The sequence below is a fragment of the Triticum urartu genome, chromosome 2 (genome assembly GCF_003073215.2).
Source record: "Triticum urartu cultivar G1812 chromosome 2, Tu2.1, whole genome shotgun sequence".
NCBI lineage: Eukaryota > Viridiplantae > Streptophyta > Magnoliopsida > Poales > Poaceae > Triticum > Triticum urartu.
The window spans coordinates 33920880-33935611 of NC_053023.1; positions in this window are offsets into that span (position 1 = coordinate 33920880).

Below are 14732 nucleotides of genomic sequence, written 5' to 3' on the forward strand. Positions count from 1 at the left end.
TATAAAAAGCCTTGGCAGAGGAGGTTGGCTCCCAGTAACCGGTGGAAGATGGCTACCACCTAAGTCAACCAACATATTGTCCATTCGATCAGTTTCATTACAGCCCTCTTGATGTACTAAAGGGACAGATCCATCAGCAGCAGCTACAAAACTCTCACCATGTTCTGTCCAGGTTTTGTAATTTGGCTTATACCCATGTTTATACAAGTGTTTCTCTACAATGTGCCTTTCTTGCGGAAAATAATTCCGACATTTGGCGCATGGACAATTAATTTTACCACCTTCAGCTACGGAAGAGAAGGCCCGGTCTATAAATCATGCAGTTTCTTCAAGCCATATATTAGAAGGGACTTGACCAAACACCCATCCACTATACGGTTCTCCATTATTTAACCAAGAACTCATACTGAAATAAAATTCACAGAAATGGGGCTATTTCAGAAAAATAATAGCATACTAAAGGGCAGCAGCACAAATAACAATTCACAAAAAGACAATTGTTTCAGACATAAATTTAAGAGCTCAAAGCTATAACTTACCAATATACTTGTTGAAGCTGGGAAATTACGGCGTCGAAAAGGGTGGCCAGCCAACTCCCCTAGCTGTTCACTGATGTTTCTGGAATATGAAAAGATAAGATTATTCTAGGATTTATAGATCTTAAATTCACTTTAAATAAATAAATAAATAGCAGGTAGGTGTCACGGAAGCTACAACCTAGAAAAAATGAACAGTTAGATGGTCATGTACATAAGCTACATGCTAGCTGTTCACTGATGTTGCTACAGAAGCTCCAACTTACGTCTAAGAACAACCAAAACTAATCTGTCCAAATCAACTTGCACACCAAAGAACTGTACATGGTCATGTACAACTAGTTTTGCGTTGGAACCCATAAAAATTGGTGTTTGAACTTATCCAAATCAACCGTATACTAATCAGATGTGCCTAAATTAGTTCCAACGAAGCTTGTACGCTACACAAGAAATAGAGCAAACAAATCGTAGATCTAGGAAAAGAAGGTAATATATTACCAGAGATATGGAGAATGGGGACTTGTGAGGCAGCGAGTAGAGGAGTACAGGCAGCCGGAGGTGAAGACGTGTAAATCTGAATGGGGGGACAAGTACGGGAGCTTGGTGGGGGGCAGATGCTGGTGCTCCGGCGGGTGGCGAGGCAGAGACCGGCACTACGCAAGTGGTGAGGAAGATGCAGGCGGAAGGACGGCCTTCCGCAGGGAGGGGAGGCAGCCGCGACGGTAGATGGGAGGATGGTGTAGCTGCTGCCACGGCGGTGGACCTGCGGATGGTGTGGCGGCGGCGGCGGTGGACCGGAGGATGGTGTGGCGGCGGCGGCGATGGACCGGAGGGTGGTGTGGCGGCGGCTCCGGCTGTGGACCGGACGATGGTGGCGGCGGCGGTGAAGCGCAGGACTAGATTGGGGATCGAGAGGATTCTGGAGACTACAACTGAATTGGGGATGGAGGCTGTACGTGTTTGCCCTCTCCTTTTGTATTGGGCCTAACTCTGTGAGCCCAAACACACAGGAAAATAGACAAAAGGGTGGGCCTCTCCGAAAAAATGCGCGCGCAATAAAAACCCGATGGCGCGAAGCGGCAGCCCGCGGGCGCGAAGGGCCGAATGCGATTCCTGTGGGCCGCGACGCACAGAGATATACTTTTCCTGTGCGCCTGCTCAGAACCTACAGGAATATGGTGAAAAAACCTGTCGGTCAGTGTCTGGCCCACAGTAAAATGACATTTTCCTGGGAGTCTACGCGGGGCCGACGGGAATATATATTGGCTCACAGGCTTAATCACGATTCTGGTAGTGTGCACTAGAGCTAGCACAACCACTGCGATGCCACTCCGCCGAATTAGTCGAGATTTCCCCACCGCACAACCCAGCAAGGTGCTCCGCCGGCACCCTCCCTGGAGCCTGCACGTGATTCGTCGATGGCCTCCTTAGGTAGTGGCAAGACGAGGGGGAAGGGGAGGGAGTTGTTTCTGTAGTCTCTCCCTGCGATCCCTTCGGAACCCCGCAAAAACCACCGTGCTAAATGTATACAACTTCAAACAAGATTGAAATCCTATGAAAGAAAGGAAACAGGCTGCTGAATCGATAGGTACTACAGAATATGAATATAATCTTTCAACTAAAAGATGCAATATTTCGGCAATGAATAAAAATACAAATTAAAGAATACTAAACTGTACATTATGGAGACCGGCCGGTAAAAGAAGAATTTGCAGAACTCGTGTACAACGACGCACTTGTAAGTTGTAACCTATTCTTCGGTCTATCAAAACTGGTACCGCTGCCCCTAGGGTTAGCTAACATGCTCGACATAGCAGTCACCTTTGCCAGCACCACAAGGAATTTGCCCCGTCTAATTTGTCCCCTCCCCGTCGATGCTCGTCATGTCATCGTGACCAAAGTACCAGCAGTCACCTTTGCCAGCACCACAAGGAAGCACCCACGGCTTGGAGGCGGTGGCTATATCACATACCATCGAAACGCCCTGCCAGTCTATCCAGTACACGCAATCGGCTCTCACCTCTGGGACAGCGGGGCGCACCACCGCCGGGCTGCTGCTCCTGCCGAGGAACACGGAGCAGCCTCCCAGATCCTTCACCGCGTCCCAGCACGGCCAGCGTTGCGGGTCGCACCTCAGGACGAAAATCTCGTGCGCAGACATCCTGAAGTACCCGCTGCCCAAGGTGACGTTGGCATTGGTGTTCTTCCACACCTGGTACAGGCTGCCATGGTGGAAGAAGATGTGTTTGGTGACCATCTTTGTGGACACAACGTCGTAGGGCGGGGCATAGGCTGCGGTAGGGTTGGGGTCTTGCATGAGGGTCGTAAAGGGCTCGATTACGGCCGGCTGGCCGCCGCGGGGCATGCGGAGGACGTCCACGCCACCGGATGAATCGAGAAAGTACACCTTGTCGTCTCCAGCGTGGAAGGCCATATCGTCATAGGAACTCCCTTCCGCGACGTCGATGGTCGTCCACGTCTTGTCTTCAGTGCTGCTGCTGCCGCCGGTGTCGATGTAGGCTACCCTGTTGCAACTGCCGTACAGGGCCACGGCTGTCCAGTCGTCGTTGTGGCTGGGCGGGCTCAGATTCGGGTTCGGAGTGAACACAATCTTACGTACGGACTCCTGGTCCCCTGTCCGAGGGACGAGCTGCACCTCCTTGCCGGCGCGGGGATCGACGAGGAAGATCCTGCGCGTCGTGCAGCTGACGAAGGACGACGGGTTGCTGCTGGTTATCCTGGGCTCCTTGTCGACGGCGATGGCGAAGCGGCCGTTGCCTGAGCCGACGACTCGGACGCGGCCGTGGAAGCTTGATTGGGAGTGGACGACGACAACGGATGACCCCGTGTGGAGGTGGAATGAGCGCCGCGTCGGGACTGAAAAGACGGAGACGCTGTGGCTATCGTCGCTCTCGGCGAGGGAGAGAAGGCACGGGTACGACAGTGGCACCAGGGCGAAGCGCCACGCCGTGCATACGGCGCGGAGGGATTTGTAGTCTCTCATAGACACGCCGTCGGTGGCGGCAATGGACACGAGGAGCTCGCTGTTGAGGTTGGACCAATTGGGGTATCCCGCCGCCGCCATGGCGTGCCGTTTGCTTGCACTTGGTGCGGAGAAATATGTTGGTCACGGAGCACGGACCCACGGTTTCGTAGTAGGGGAGTTTCCCATGGTTTGCAGGTATATAGTCTCGGCTGCGTGGGGTACTGTTTCTTGGTTCGTACTTCGTATCGTACACGAAATCAGGAAAAGTGAAGGTTCTGTTCGTAATCCGAAATCCAACCCGGCTGAGGAGTACTATACTACAATCAGAGAACGAGTAGGTATGCGGAGAACTACTACAATCAGAGCACGAGTAGGTACTTCACCTTCCCTCTCCCAATAGGATTCTCATTTTAACTGTTTAACAAACCTACTGATGAAGCTATGTATCTAGGATAGGGTCATATGCCTGACCTAGACACCTTCCTCTATGCAATCATTTTAAAGCCAGAAGTATTCAAGGGATATCATCATCCACTTGACTACAATTCGTTTCACTCGGAAGATTCAAGATCACTCGACCGCAACAATTATCACTCGACAGATAGAAGAGCTCAAGTCATTCTGCACGATAACGGTCGGACGTTTACTTCATAGACTTAATAGACATTTATGTCACTTAATTACTAGCGTTACCCGTAACGCCCCCCTCTTAATGGGAAAAGAATTCTATGAGACCAGGTCTCACGCGAGACCCATCCTGATGGATGACACGTGGCATTCACAAATCACAAAGAATCCCCCACCCCCCACTTAAAATCAGGGGGGAAAGAGATTAGATGCTTTGTGATTTGTGAATGCCATGTGTCATCCATCAGGACGGGTCTCACCTACTAACCGTGAGATCTGGTCTCATATAATTTTTTCCCTCTTAATGTACCTTAAACTCCTTGTAACGTGGGCTGGCTGGGGTCCTGGCGAACTCTATATAAGCCACCCCATCCACTGGCACAAGGGTTCGCACCCCCTGTAAACACACACTTACATAATCCAGTCGACCGCTCCAGGGCACCGAGACGTAGGGCTATTACTTCCTCCGCGAAGGGCCTGAACTCGTAAAACTCGTGTGTACAACTTCGCCACAGCTAGGATCTTGCCTCCTCATACGTACCCCCCATTCTACTGTCAGTCTTAGATCCACGACAGTTGGCGCCCACCGTGGGGCAGATGTCTTAACGACTTTCTGGTGGAGTTGCAATTTTTCCGATTCTCATCATCATGGTTTCCGCCGGCGGACTGGTTGAGGGCCGCGAGATCCGTCTCGGGGCGCTTGTGTTCATCACCGACGATTCCGCATGGCTCCTAGAAGCTCCACTCGACGTCAATGCGCTCCCCGTCCGCAGGGCGACGCACTTTCGCGCGTGCGTCCGCGATGTCCTTCTCCGGCAACCGTCGACTCAGTATCAGTCGGTTCCTATGGTGTCCTCATCCCCCGCCACTCGCCGTCACAAGCGTTCTGGTCGGTCACGGCTCCAGCGGTGGGTGAGGCACGCGGTGGCCCGCCAGTCGACCACCTCACATGTCGCGGCAATCGAGCCTGACGAAACTCTCTATGACCTATTCGACTGGCTCCATCGAGACCGCGTCCGAATGCTATAGCAGCGATCCCGCGACAGAAGTCTTGATGGTCAAAGGACCGCCCAGTCCCCCTGGTTTCCCCGCAATGACGGTGGCGATCCGTCGCGCGTCCACGAGGAGTACCATCTCGAGCCCCTTTCTTCGTAGCGGAGGGAAGAGCTTCGCCGCCGCAATATGGATGCACTTCACACTCCTATCGTTGGAGAAACCCCCGAGGCCCGGGCCTTGGAGGAAGCGCGCCTGGCCAACTTGGCTGAGCGCACTCGACTGGAGAACCTGCAGCATGCACTCGACGAGCATGCTTGGCAACGGATCCCTGAATCCAGTCGACAGCAGCATTTTCCGCCTCAAACTCAGGTATACCGCACTCCGATCCAAAATCTCACAGCCGCACCCCGAATAGCAGAGTCAATCAAGCCTTCCCAGTCGGAGGCGGGCAGGGATTTGATGCAGATCCGGGCCTTGCTTCGAGAGGCTGGAGAACAGAATACAGCAGTATCTCAGTCGCGGAATAGGATTCATAGCAGGTCTGTGGTGGTGGACACAGTCCAGTCGGCTCACAGCCCAATATCGCCTCCGCGGCGTGAAGGACGTGGGCACCGGCAGGATCAGTACAGAAACCGCGAGCAGTATGATCGCCGACTCGACCATGATGACCGTCGTCGAGTGCCTACGCCTCCTCCGAGGAGTGGGTCATACGTGCCTCGGCGCCATGATGACAGGCACCCTCACAACGGCGAGTGAAGAGTACCAGTCGACCCAAGGGAGCCTGGCTTCGATGCGAGATCTATTCTCGTTCAAGGTCTAGTCGACAGGAACAGAGCGCATAGAGAAGGTCATGACAGAGATTATCCGACTGGCAGCAGAGTGCACGTCTCTGGTCTCGAGTGTTTCAGCAGAGCCATCAGGGCCGCAGTGATTCTTCCCAACTTCAGGTTAGCGACTGGAGTCAGCAAGTTCACTGGTGAGTCTAAGCCTGCCACTTGGCTTCAAGATTACCGAGTGGCTGTGCAAATTGGTGGTGGCAATGATGAAGTGGCAATGAAGCAGCTTCCTCTCATGTTGGAAGGCTCGGCCAGGGTGTGGCTGGACCAGTTGGCGCCTGGTAGCATATACAGTTGGGAGGAACTCGCCAGAGTGTTTGTTTGAACTTTTGAGGGTACTTGCAAGCGACCAGCAGGGTTGACAGAATTGAAGTGTTGTGTACAGAAACCGAATGAAACCTTGAGGGACTATATCCAGAGATGGATCACGTTACACCATACGGTGGAGAATGTGTGCTACCTCTTGAGCACTGCGTTGGTTTTCCCCGAATAGGAAGGGATGATGCAGCAAAGTAGCGTAAGTATTTCCCTCAATTTTTGAGAACCAAGGTATCAATCCAGTAGGAGGCTACGCGCGAGTCCCTCGTACCTGCACAAAACAAATAAATCCTCGCAACCAACGCAAATAGGGGTTGTCAATCCCTATAAGGCCACTTACAAGAGTGAGATCTGATAGATATGATAAGATAATATTTTTGGTATTTTTATGATAAAAGATGCAAAGTAAAATAAAGGCAAAGTAAATAGCAAAGGAAATAACTAAGTAGTAGGAGATCAATATGATAAAGATTGACCCCGGGGCCATAGGTTTCACTAGTGGCTTCTCTCGAGAGCATAAGTATTCTACGGTGGGTGAACAACTTACTGTTGAGCAATTGACAGAATTGAGCATAGTTATGAGAATATCTAGGTATGATCATGTATATAGGCATCACGTCCGAGACAAGTAGACCGACTCCTGCCTGCATCTACTACTATTACTCCACTCATCGACCGCTATCCAGCATGCATCTAGAGTATTAAATTAAAAACAGAGTAACGCCTTAAGCAAGATGACATGATGTAGAGGGATAGACTCATGCAATATGAAGAAAACCCCATCTTGTTATCCTCGATGGCAACAATACAATACGTGCCTTGCTGCCCTTACTGTCACTGGGAAAGGACACCGCAAGATTGAACCCAAAGCTAAGCACTTCTCCCATTGCAAGAAAGATCAATCTAGTAGGCCAAACCAAACTGATAATTCGAAGAGACTTGCAAAGATAACCAATCATACATAAAAGAATTCAGAGAAGATTCAAATATTATTCATAGATAGACTTGATAATAAACCCACAATTCATCGGTCTCAACAAACACACCGCAAAAAGAAGATTACATCGAATAGTTCTCCACAAGAGAGGGGGAGAACATTGTATTGAGATCCAAAAGAGAGAAGAAGCCATCTAGCTACTAACTATGGACCCGTAGGTCTGAAGTAAACTACTCACACTTCATCGGAGAGGCTATGGTGTCGATGTAGAAGCCCTCCGTGATCGATGCCCCCTCCGGCGGAGCTCCGGAACAGGCCCCAAGATGGGATCTTGTGGATACAGAAAGTTGCGGCGGTGGAATTAGGTTTTTGGCTCCGTATCTGATCATTTGGGGGTATGTAGGTATATATAGGAGGAAGGAGTACGTTGGTGGAGCAACAGGGGCCCACGAGGGTGGAGGGCGCGCCTGGGGGGGGGGGGGCTAGGCGCGCTCCCCTACCTCGTGACCTCCTGTTTCTTTTCTAGACGTAGGGTCCAAGTCTCCTGTATCATAATCTTCCTAAAAATCACGTTCCCGAAGGCTTCATTCCGTTTGGACTCCGTTTGATATTCCTTTTCTTTGAAACCCTTAAAGAGGCAAAAAACAACAATTCTAGGATGGGCCTCCGGTTAATAGGTTAGTCCCAGAAATAATATAAAAGTGGATAATAAAGCCCAATAATGTCCAAAAAAGTAGATAATATAACATGGAGCAATAAAAAATTATAGATACGTTGGAGACGTATCAAGCATCCCCAAGCTTAATTCCTGCTCGTCCTCGAGTAGGTAAATGATAAAAACAAATTTTTTGATGCGGAGTGCTACTTGGCATAATTTTAATGTAATTCTTCTTAATTGTGGTATGAATATTCAGATCCGAAAGATTCAAGACAAAAGTTCATATTGACATAAAAATAATAATACTTCAAGCATACTAACAAAGCAATTATGTCTTCTCAAAATAACATGGCTAAAAAAAGTTATCCCTACAAAATCATATAGTCTGGCTATGCTCTATCTTCACCACACAAAAAATTTAAATCATGCACAACCCCAATGACAAGCCAAGCAATTGTTTCATACTTTTGACATTGTCAAAACTTTTTCAATTTTCACGCAAAACATGAGCGTGAGCCATGGACATAACACTATAGGTGGAATAGAGTGGTGGTTGTGGAGAAGACAAAAAGGGGAAGATAGTCTCACATAAACTAGGCGTATCAACGGGCTATGCAGATGCCCATTAATAGATATCAATTTGAGTGAGTAGGGATTGCCATGCAACGGGTGCACTAGAGCTATAAGTATATGAAAGCTCAAAAAGAAACTAAGTGGGTGTGCATCCAACTTGCTTGCTCATGAAGACCTAGGGCATTTTGAGGAAGCCCATCATTGGAATATATAAGCCAAGTTCTATAATGAAATATTCCCACTAGTATATGAAAGTGATAACATGAGAGAGTCTCTACTATGAATATCATGGTGCTACTTTGAAGCATAAGTGTGGTAAAATGATAGTAACATTGCCCCTTCTCTCCTTTTCTCTCATTTTTTTATTTGGGCCTTTTTATGGCCTCTTTTCTTTTTTTTCGTCCGGAGTCTCATCCCGACTTGTGGGGGAATCATAGTCTCCATCATCCATTCCTCACTGAGACAATGCTCTAATAACGATGATCATCACACTTTTATTTTTCTTACAACTCAACAATTAAAACTCGATACTTAGAACAAAATATGACTCTATATGAATGCCTCCGGCGGTGTACCGGGATATGCAATGACTCATGAGTGACATGTATGAAAGAATTATGAATGGTGGCTTTGCCACAAATACGATGTCGACTACATGATCATGCTAAGCAATATGACAATGATGGAGTGTGTAATAATAAACAGAACGGTGGAAAGTTGCATGGCAATATGTCTTGGAATTGCTATGGAAATGCCATAATAGGTAGGTATGGTGGCTGTTTTGAGGAAGGTATATGGTGGGTGTATGATACCGGCAAAAGGTGCGCGGTATTAGAGAGGCTAGCAAAGGTGGAAGGGTGAGAGTGCGTATAATCCATGGACTCAACATTAGTCATAAAGAACTCATATACTTATTGCAAAAATCTACAAGTTACCAAAGCAAAGTATTACGTGCATGCTCCTAGGGGATAGATTGGTAGGAAAAGACCATCGCTCGTCCCCGACCGCCACTCATAAGGAAGGCAATCAAAAAATAAAATCATGCTCCGACTTCATCACATAACGGTTCACCATACGTGCATGCTACGGGAATCACAAGCTTCAACACAAGTATTTCTCAAATTCACAACTACTCAACTAGCATGACTTTAATATCACCATCTCCATATCTCAAAACAATTATGAAGTATCAAACTTATCATAGTATTCAACACACTCATAAGAAAGTTTTATTTATTAATCTTGTGTACCAAGCATATTAGGATTTTAAGCAAATTACCATGCTATTTAAGACTCTTAAAATAATCTAAGTTAAGCATGAGAGATCAATAGTTTCTACAAAACAAATCCACCACCGTGCTCTAAAAGATATAAGTGAAGCACTAGAGCAAAATTATATAACTCAAAAGAATAAGCGAAGCACATAGAGTATTCTAACAAATTCCAAATCATATATGGCTATCTCAAAAGGTCTGTAGAGCAAGGATGATTGTGGCAATCTAACAAGCAAAGACTCAAATAATACAAGACGCTCCAAGCAAAACACATATCATGTGGCGAATAAAAATATAGCTCCAAGTAAAGTTACCGATGGAAGTAGACAAAAGAGGGGATGCCTTCCGGGGCATCCCCAAGCTTTGGCTTTTAGGTGTCCTTAGATTATCTTGGGAGTGCCATGGGAATCCCCAAGCTTAGGCTCTTTCCACTCCTTGTTCCATAATCCATCAAATCTTTACCCAAAACTTGAAAACTTCACAACACAAAACTTAAAGTAGAAAATCTCGTGAGTTCCGTTAGCGAAAGAAAATAAAAGACCACTTTAAGGTACTGTAATGAACTCATTCTTTATTTATATTGGTTTTAGGCCTACTGTATTCCAACTTCTCTATGGTTTGTAAACTACTTTACTAGCCATAGATTCATCAAAATAAGCCAACAACACACGAAAAATAGAATCTATCAAAAACAGAACGGTCTATAGTAATCTGTAGCTAGCTCAATATCTGGAACCCAAAAAAATTCTAAAATAAATTTCTGGAGGTGAGGAATTTATCTATTAATCATATGCAAAAAAGAATTAACTAAATATCACTTTCCAAATAAAATTGACAGCAGTTCTCATGAGCGCTAAAGTTTCTGTTTTTTTACAGCAAGTTCAACAAGACTTTCCCCAAGTCTTCCCAACGGTTCTACTTGGCACAAACACTAATTAAACACAAAAAAACACAACCAAAACAGAGGCTAGATAAATTATTTATTACTAAACAGGAGCATAGAGCAAGGAATAAAAATAAAATTGGGTTGCCTCCCAACAAGCACTATCGTTTAACGCCCCTAGCTAGGCATAACAAGCAAGAATAGATCTAGGTATTGCCATCTTTGGTAGGCAATCCATAAGTGGCTCTCATAATAGATTCATAAGGTAATTTAATTTTCTTTCTAGGGAAGTGTTCCATGCCTTTCCTTAATGGAAATTGGAATCTAATATTTCCTTCCTTCATATCAATAATAGCACCAATCGTTTTAAGGAAAGGTCTACCAAGAATAATAGGACATGAAGGATTGCAACCTATGTCAAGAACAATAAAATCTATGGGCACATTATTCCTATTTGCAACAATAAGAACATCATTAATTCTTTCCATAGGTTTCTTAATAGTGGAATCCGCAAGGTGCAAGTTTAGAGAGCAATCATCAAAATCACAGAAACCTTACAAATCACACAAAGTCTTCGGAATCGTGGAAACACTAGCACCCAAATCACATAAAGCATAGAATTCATGATATTTAATTTTAATTTTAATAGTTGGTTCCCACTCATCATAAAGTTTTCTAGGGATAGAAACTTCCAATTCAAGTTTTTCTTCATAAGATTGCATCAAGGCATCAATGATATGTTTAGTAAACGCTTTATTTTGACTATAAGCGTGAGGAGAATTTAGCACAGATTGCAACAAGGAAATACAATCAATCAAAGAGCAATTTTCATAGTTAAATTCCTTGAAATCCATAATAGTTGTTTTAGCAACATCTAGGGTTTTAATTTCTTCAATCCCACTTTTATCAAATTTAGCATCAAGATCAACAAATTCCGAATTCTTGGTACGCCTTCTAGGTAAAGGTGGATCATATTCAGTCCCATCATTATCAAGAATCATACCGCAAAACAAAGATTTAATATGGGACACATCAATAACTTTTAGATCTTCATCTTTAATTTCATAGGAACTAGAAGAACACGCTCTTATAAAGGCATCTTTCTTAGCACGCATCCTAGCGGTTCTTTCTTTGCACTCATCAATGGAAATTATCATGGCTTTGAGAGACTCATTGATATCATGCTTAGGTGGAATAGATCTAAGTTTCAAATAATCAACATCAAGAGAAATTCTATCAACGTTCCTAGCCAACTCATCAATCTTAAGAAATTTTTCTTCAATCAAAGCATTAAAATTCTCTTGCGAAGTAATAAATTCATTAATATTAGATTCAAAATCAGAGGGCATCTTATTATAATTTCCATAAGAATTGTTGTAGGAATTACCATAATTTTAGAGGGATTACTAGGATAAGGCCTAGGGTTGAAATTTCCTCTATACGCGTTGTTAGCAAAATTGTTCCTACCAACAAAATTCACATCCATAGATTCATTATTATTCTCAATCAAAGTAGACAAGGGAATATCATTAGGATCAGAAGAAACACTCTTATTAGCAAATAATTTCATAAGTTCATCCATCTTTCCACTCAAAACATTAATTTCTTCTATCGCATGCACCTTTTTATTAGTAGATCTTTCAGTATGCCATTGAGAATAATTAACCATAATATTATCTAGGAGTTTAGTAGCTTCTCCTAAAGTGATTTCCATAAAAGTGCCTCCCGCGGCCGAATCTAAAAGATTTGTAGAAGCAAAACGCAATCCGGCATAAAAATTCTGAACAATCATCCATAAATTTAAACCATGAGTAGGGCAATTACGTATCATTAATTTCATTCTCTCCCAAAGCTTGTGCAACATGTTCATGATCAAGTTGCTTAAAATTCATAATATCGTTTCTAAGAGAGATGATCTTAGCGGGAGGAAAATACTTAGAGATAAAAGCATCTTTGCACTTGTTCCATGAATCAATACTATTTTTAGGCAAAGACGAAAACCAAGCTTTGGCACGATCTCAAAGCGAAAAAGGAAATAGCTTCAATTTAACAATATCATTATCCACATCTTTCTTATTTTGCATGTCACACAAATCAATGAAGCTATTTAGATGGGTAGCCGCATCTTCACTAGGAAGGCCGGAAAACGGATCTTTCATGACAAGATTCAGCAAAGCAGTATTAATTTCACAAGATTCAGCATCGGTAAGAGGAGCAATCGGAGTGCTAATAAAATCATTGTTGTTGGTATTGGTGAAGTCACACAATTTAGTATTATTTTGAGCCATCGTGACAAGCAAGCAAACTAACACACAAGCAAACAAAAAGCAAGCGGGCAAAAGAGGCAAATAGAGAAAGAGAGGGAGGATAGAGAGAGAGGGCGAATAAAATGGTAAGGGTGAAGTGGGGGAGAGGAAAGCGAGAGGCAAATGGCAAATAATGTAATGCGGGAGATAAGGGTATGTGATGGGTACTTGGTATGTTGACTTTTGCGTAGAACTCCCCGGCAACGGCGCCAGATATCCTTCTTGCTACCTCTTGAGCACTGCGTTGGTTTTCCCCGAAGAGGAATGGATGATGCAGCAAAGTAGCATAAGTATTTCCCTCAGTTTTTGAGAACCAAGGTATCAATCTAGTAGGAGGCTACGCGTGAGTCCCTTGTACCTGCACAAAACAAATAAATCCTCACAACCAACACAAATAGGGGTTGTCAATCCCTATAAGGCCACTTACGAGAGTGAGAACTGATAGATATGATAAGATAATATTTTTGGTATTTTTATGATAAAAGATGCAAAGTAAAATAAAGGCAAAGTAAATAGCAAAGGAAATAACTAAGTAGTAGGAGATCAATATGATAAAGATAGACCCCGGGGCCATAGGTTTCACTAGTGGCTTCTCTCGAGAGCATAAGTATTCTACGGTGGGTGAACAAATTACTGTTGAGCAATTGACAGAATTGAGCATAGTTATGAGAATATCTAGGTATGATAAGTATATAGGCATCACATCCGAGACAATTGACCGACTCCTGCCTGCATCTACTACTATTACTCCACTCATCGACCGCTATCCAGCATGCATCTAGAGTACTAAATTAAAAACAGAGTAATGCCTTAAGCAAGATGACATGATGTAGAGGGATAGACTCATGCAATATGAAGAAAACCCCATCTTGTTATCTTCGATGGCAACAATACAATACGTGCCTTGCTGCCCTTACTGTCACCAGGAAAGGACACCGCAAGATTGAACCCAAAGCTAAGCACTTCTCCCATTGCAAGAAAGATCAATCTAGTAGGCCAAACCAAACTGATAATTCGAAGGGACTTGCAAAGATAACCAATCATACATAAAATAATTCATAGAAGATTCAAATACTATTCATAGATACACTTGATCATAAACCCACAATTCATCGGTCTCAACAAACACACCGCAAAAAGAAGATTACATCGAATAGTTCTCCACAAGAGAGGGGGAGAACATTGTATTGAGATCCAAAAAGAGAGAAGAAGTCATATCGCTACTAACTATGGACCCGTAGGTCTGAAGTAAACTACTCACACTTCATCGGAGAGGCTATGGTGTTGATGTAGAAGCCCTCCGTGATCGATGCCCCCTCCGACGGAGCTCCGGAACATGCCCAAAGATGGGATCTCGTGGATACAAAAAGTTGCGGCTGTGGAATTAGGTTTTTGGCTCCGTATCTGATCGTTTGGGGGTACGTAGTTATATATAGGAGGAAGGAGTACGTCGGTGGAGCAACAGGGCGCCCACGAGGGTGGAGGGCACGCCTGGGGGGTAGGCGCGCCCCCCCTACCTCGTGGCCTCCTGTTTCTTTTCTAGACGTAGGGTCCAAGTCTCCCGGATCATAATCTTCCTAAAAATCACGTTCCCGAAGGTTTCATTCCATTTGGACTCCGTTTGATATTCCTTTTCTTCAAAACCCTAAAACAGGCAAAAAAACAACAATTCTGGGTTGGGCCTCCGGTTAATTGGTTAGTCCCAAAAATAATATAAAAGTGGGTAATAAAGCCCAATAATGTCCAAAACAGTAGATAATATAACATGGAGCAATCAGAAATTATATAACATTGCGTTAAAT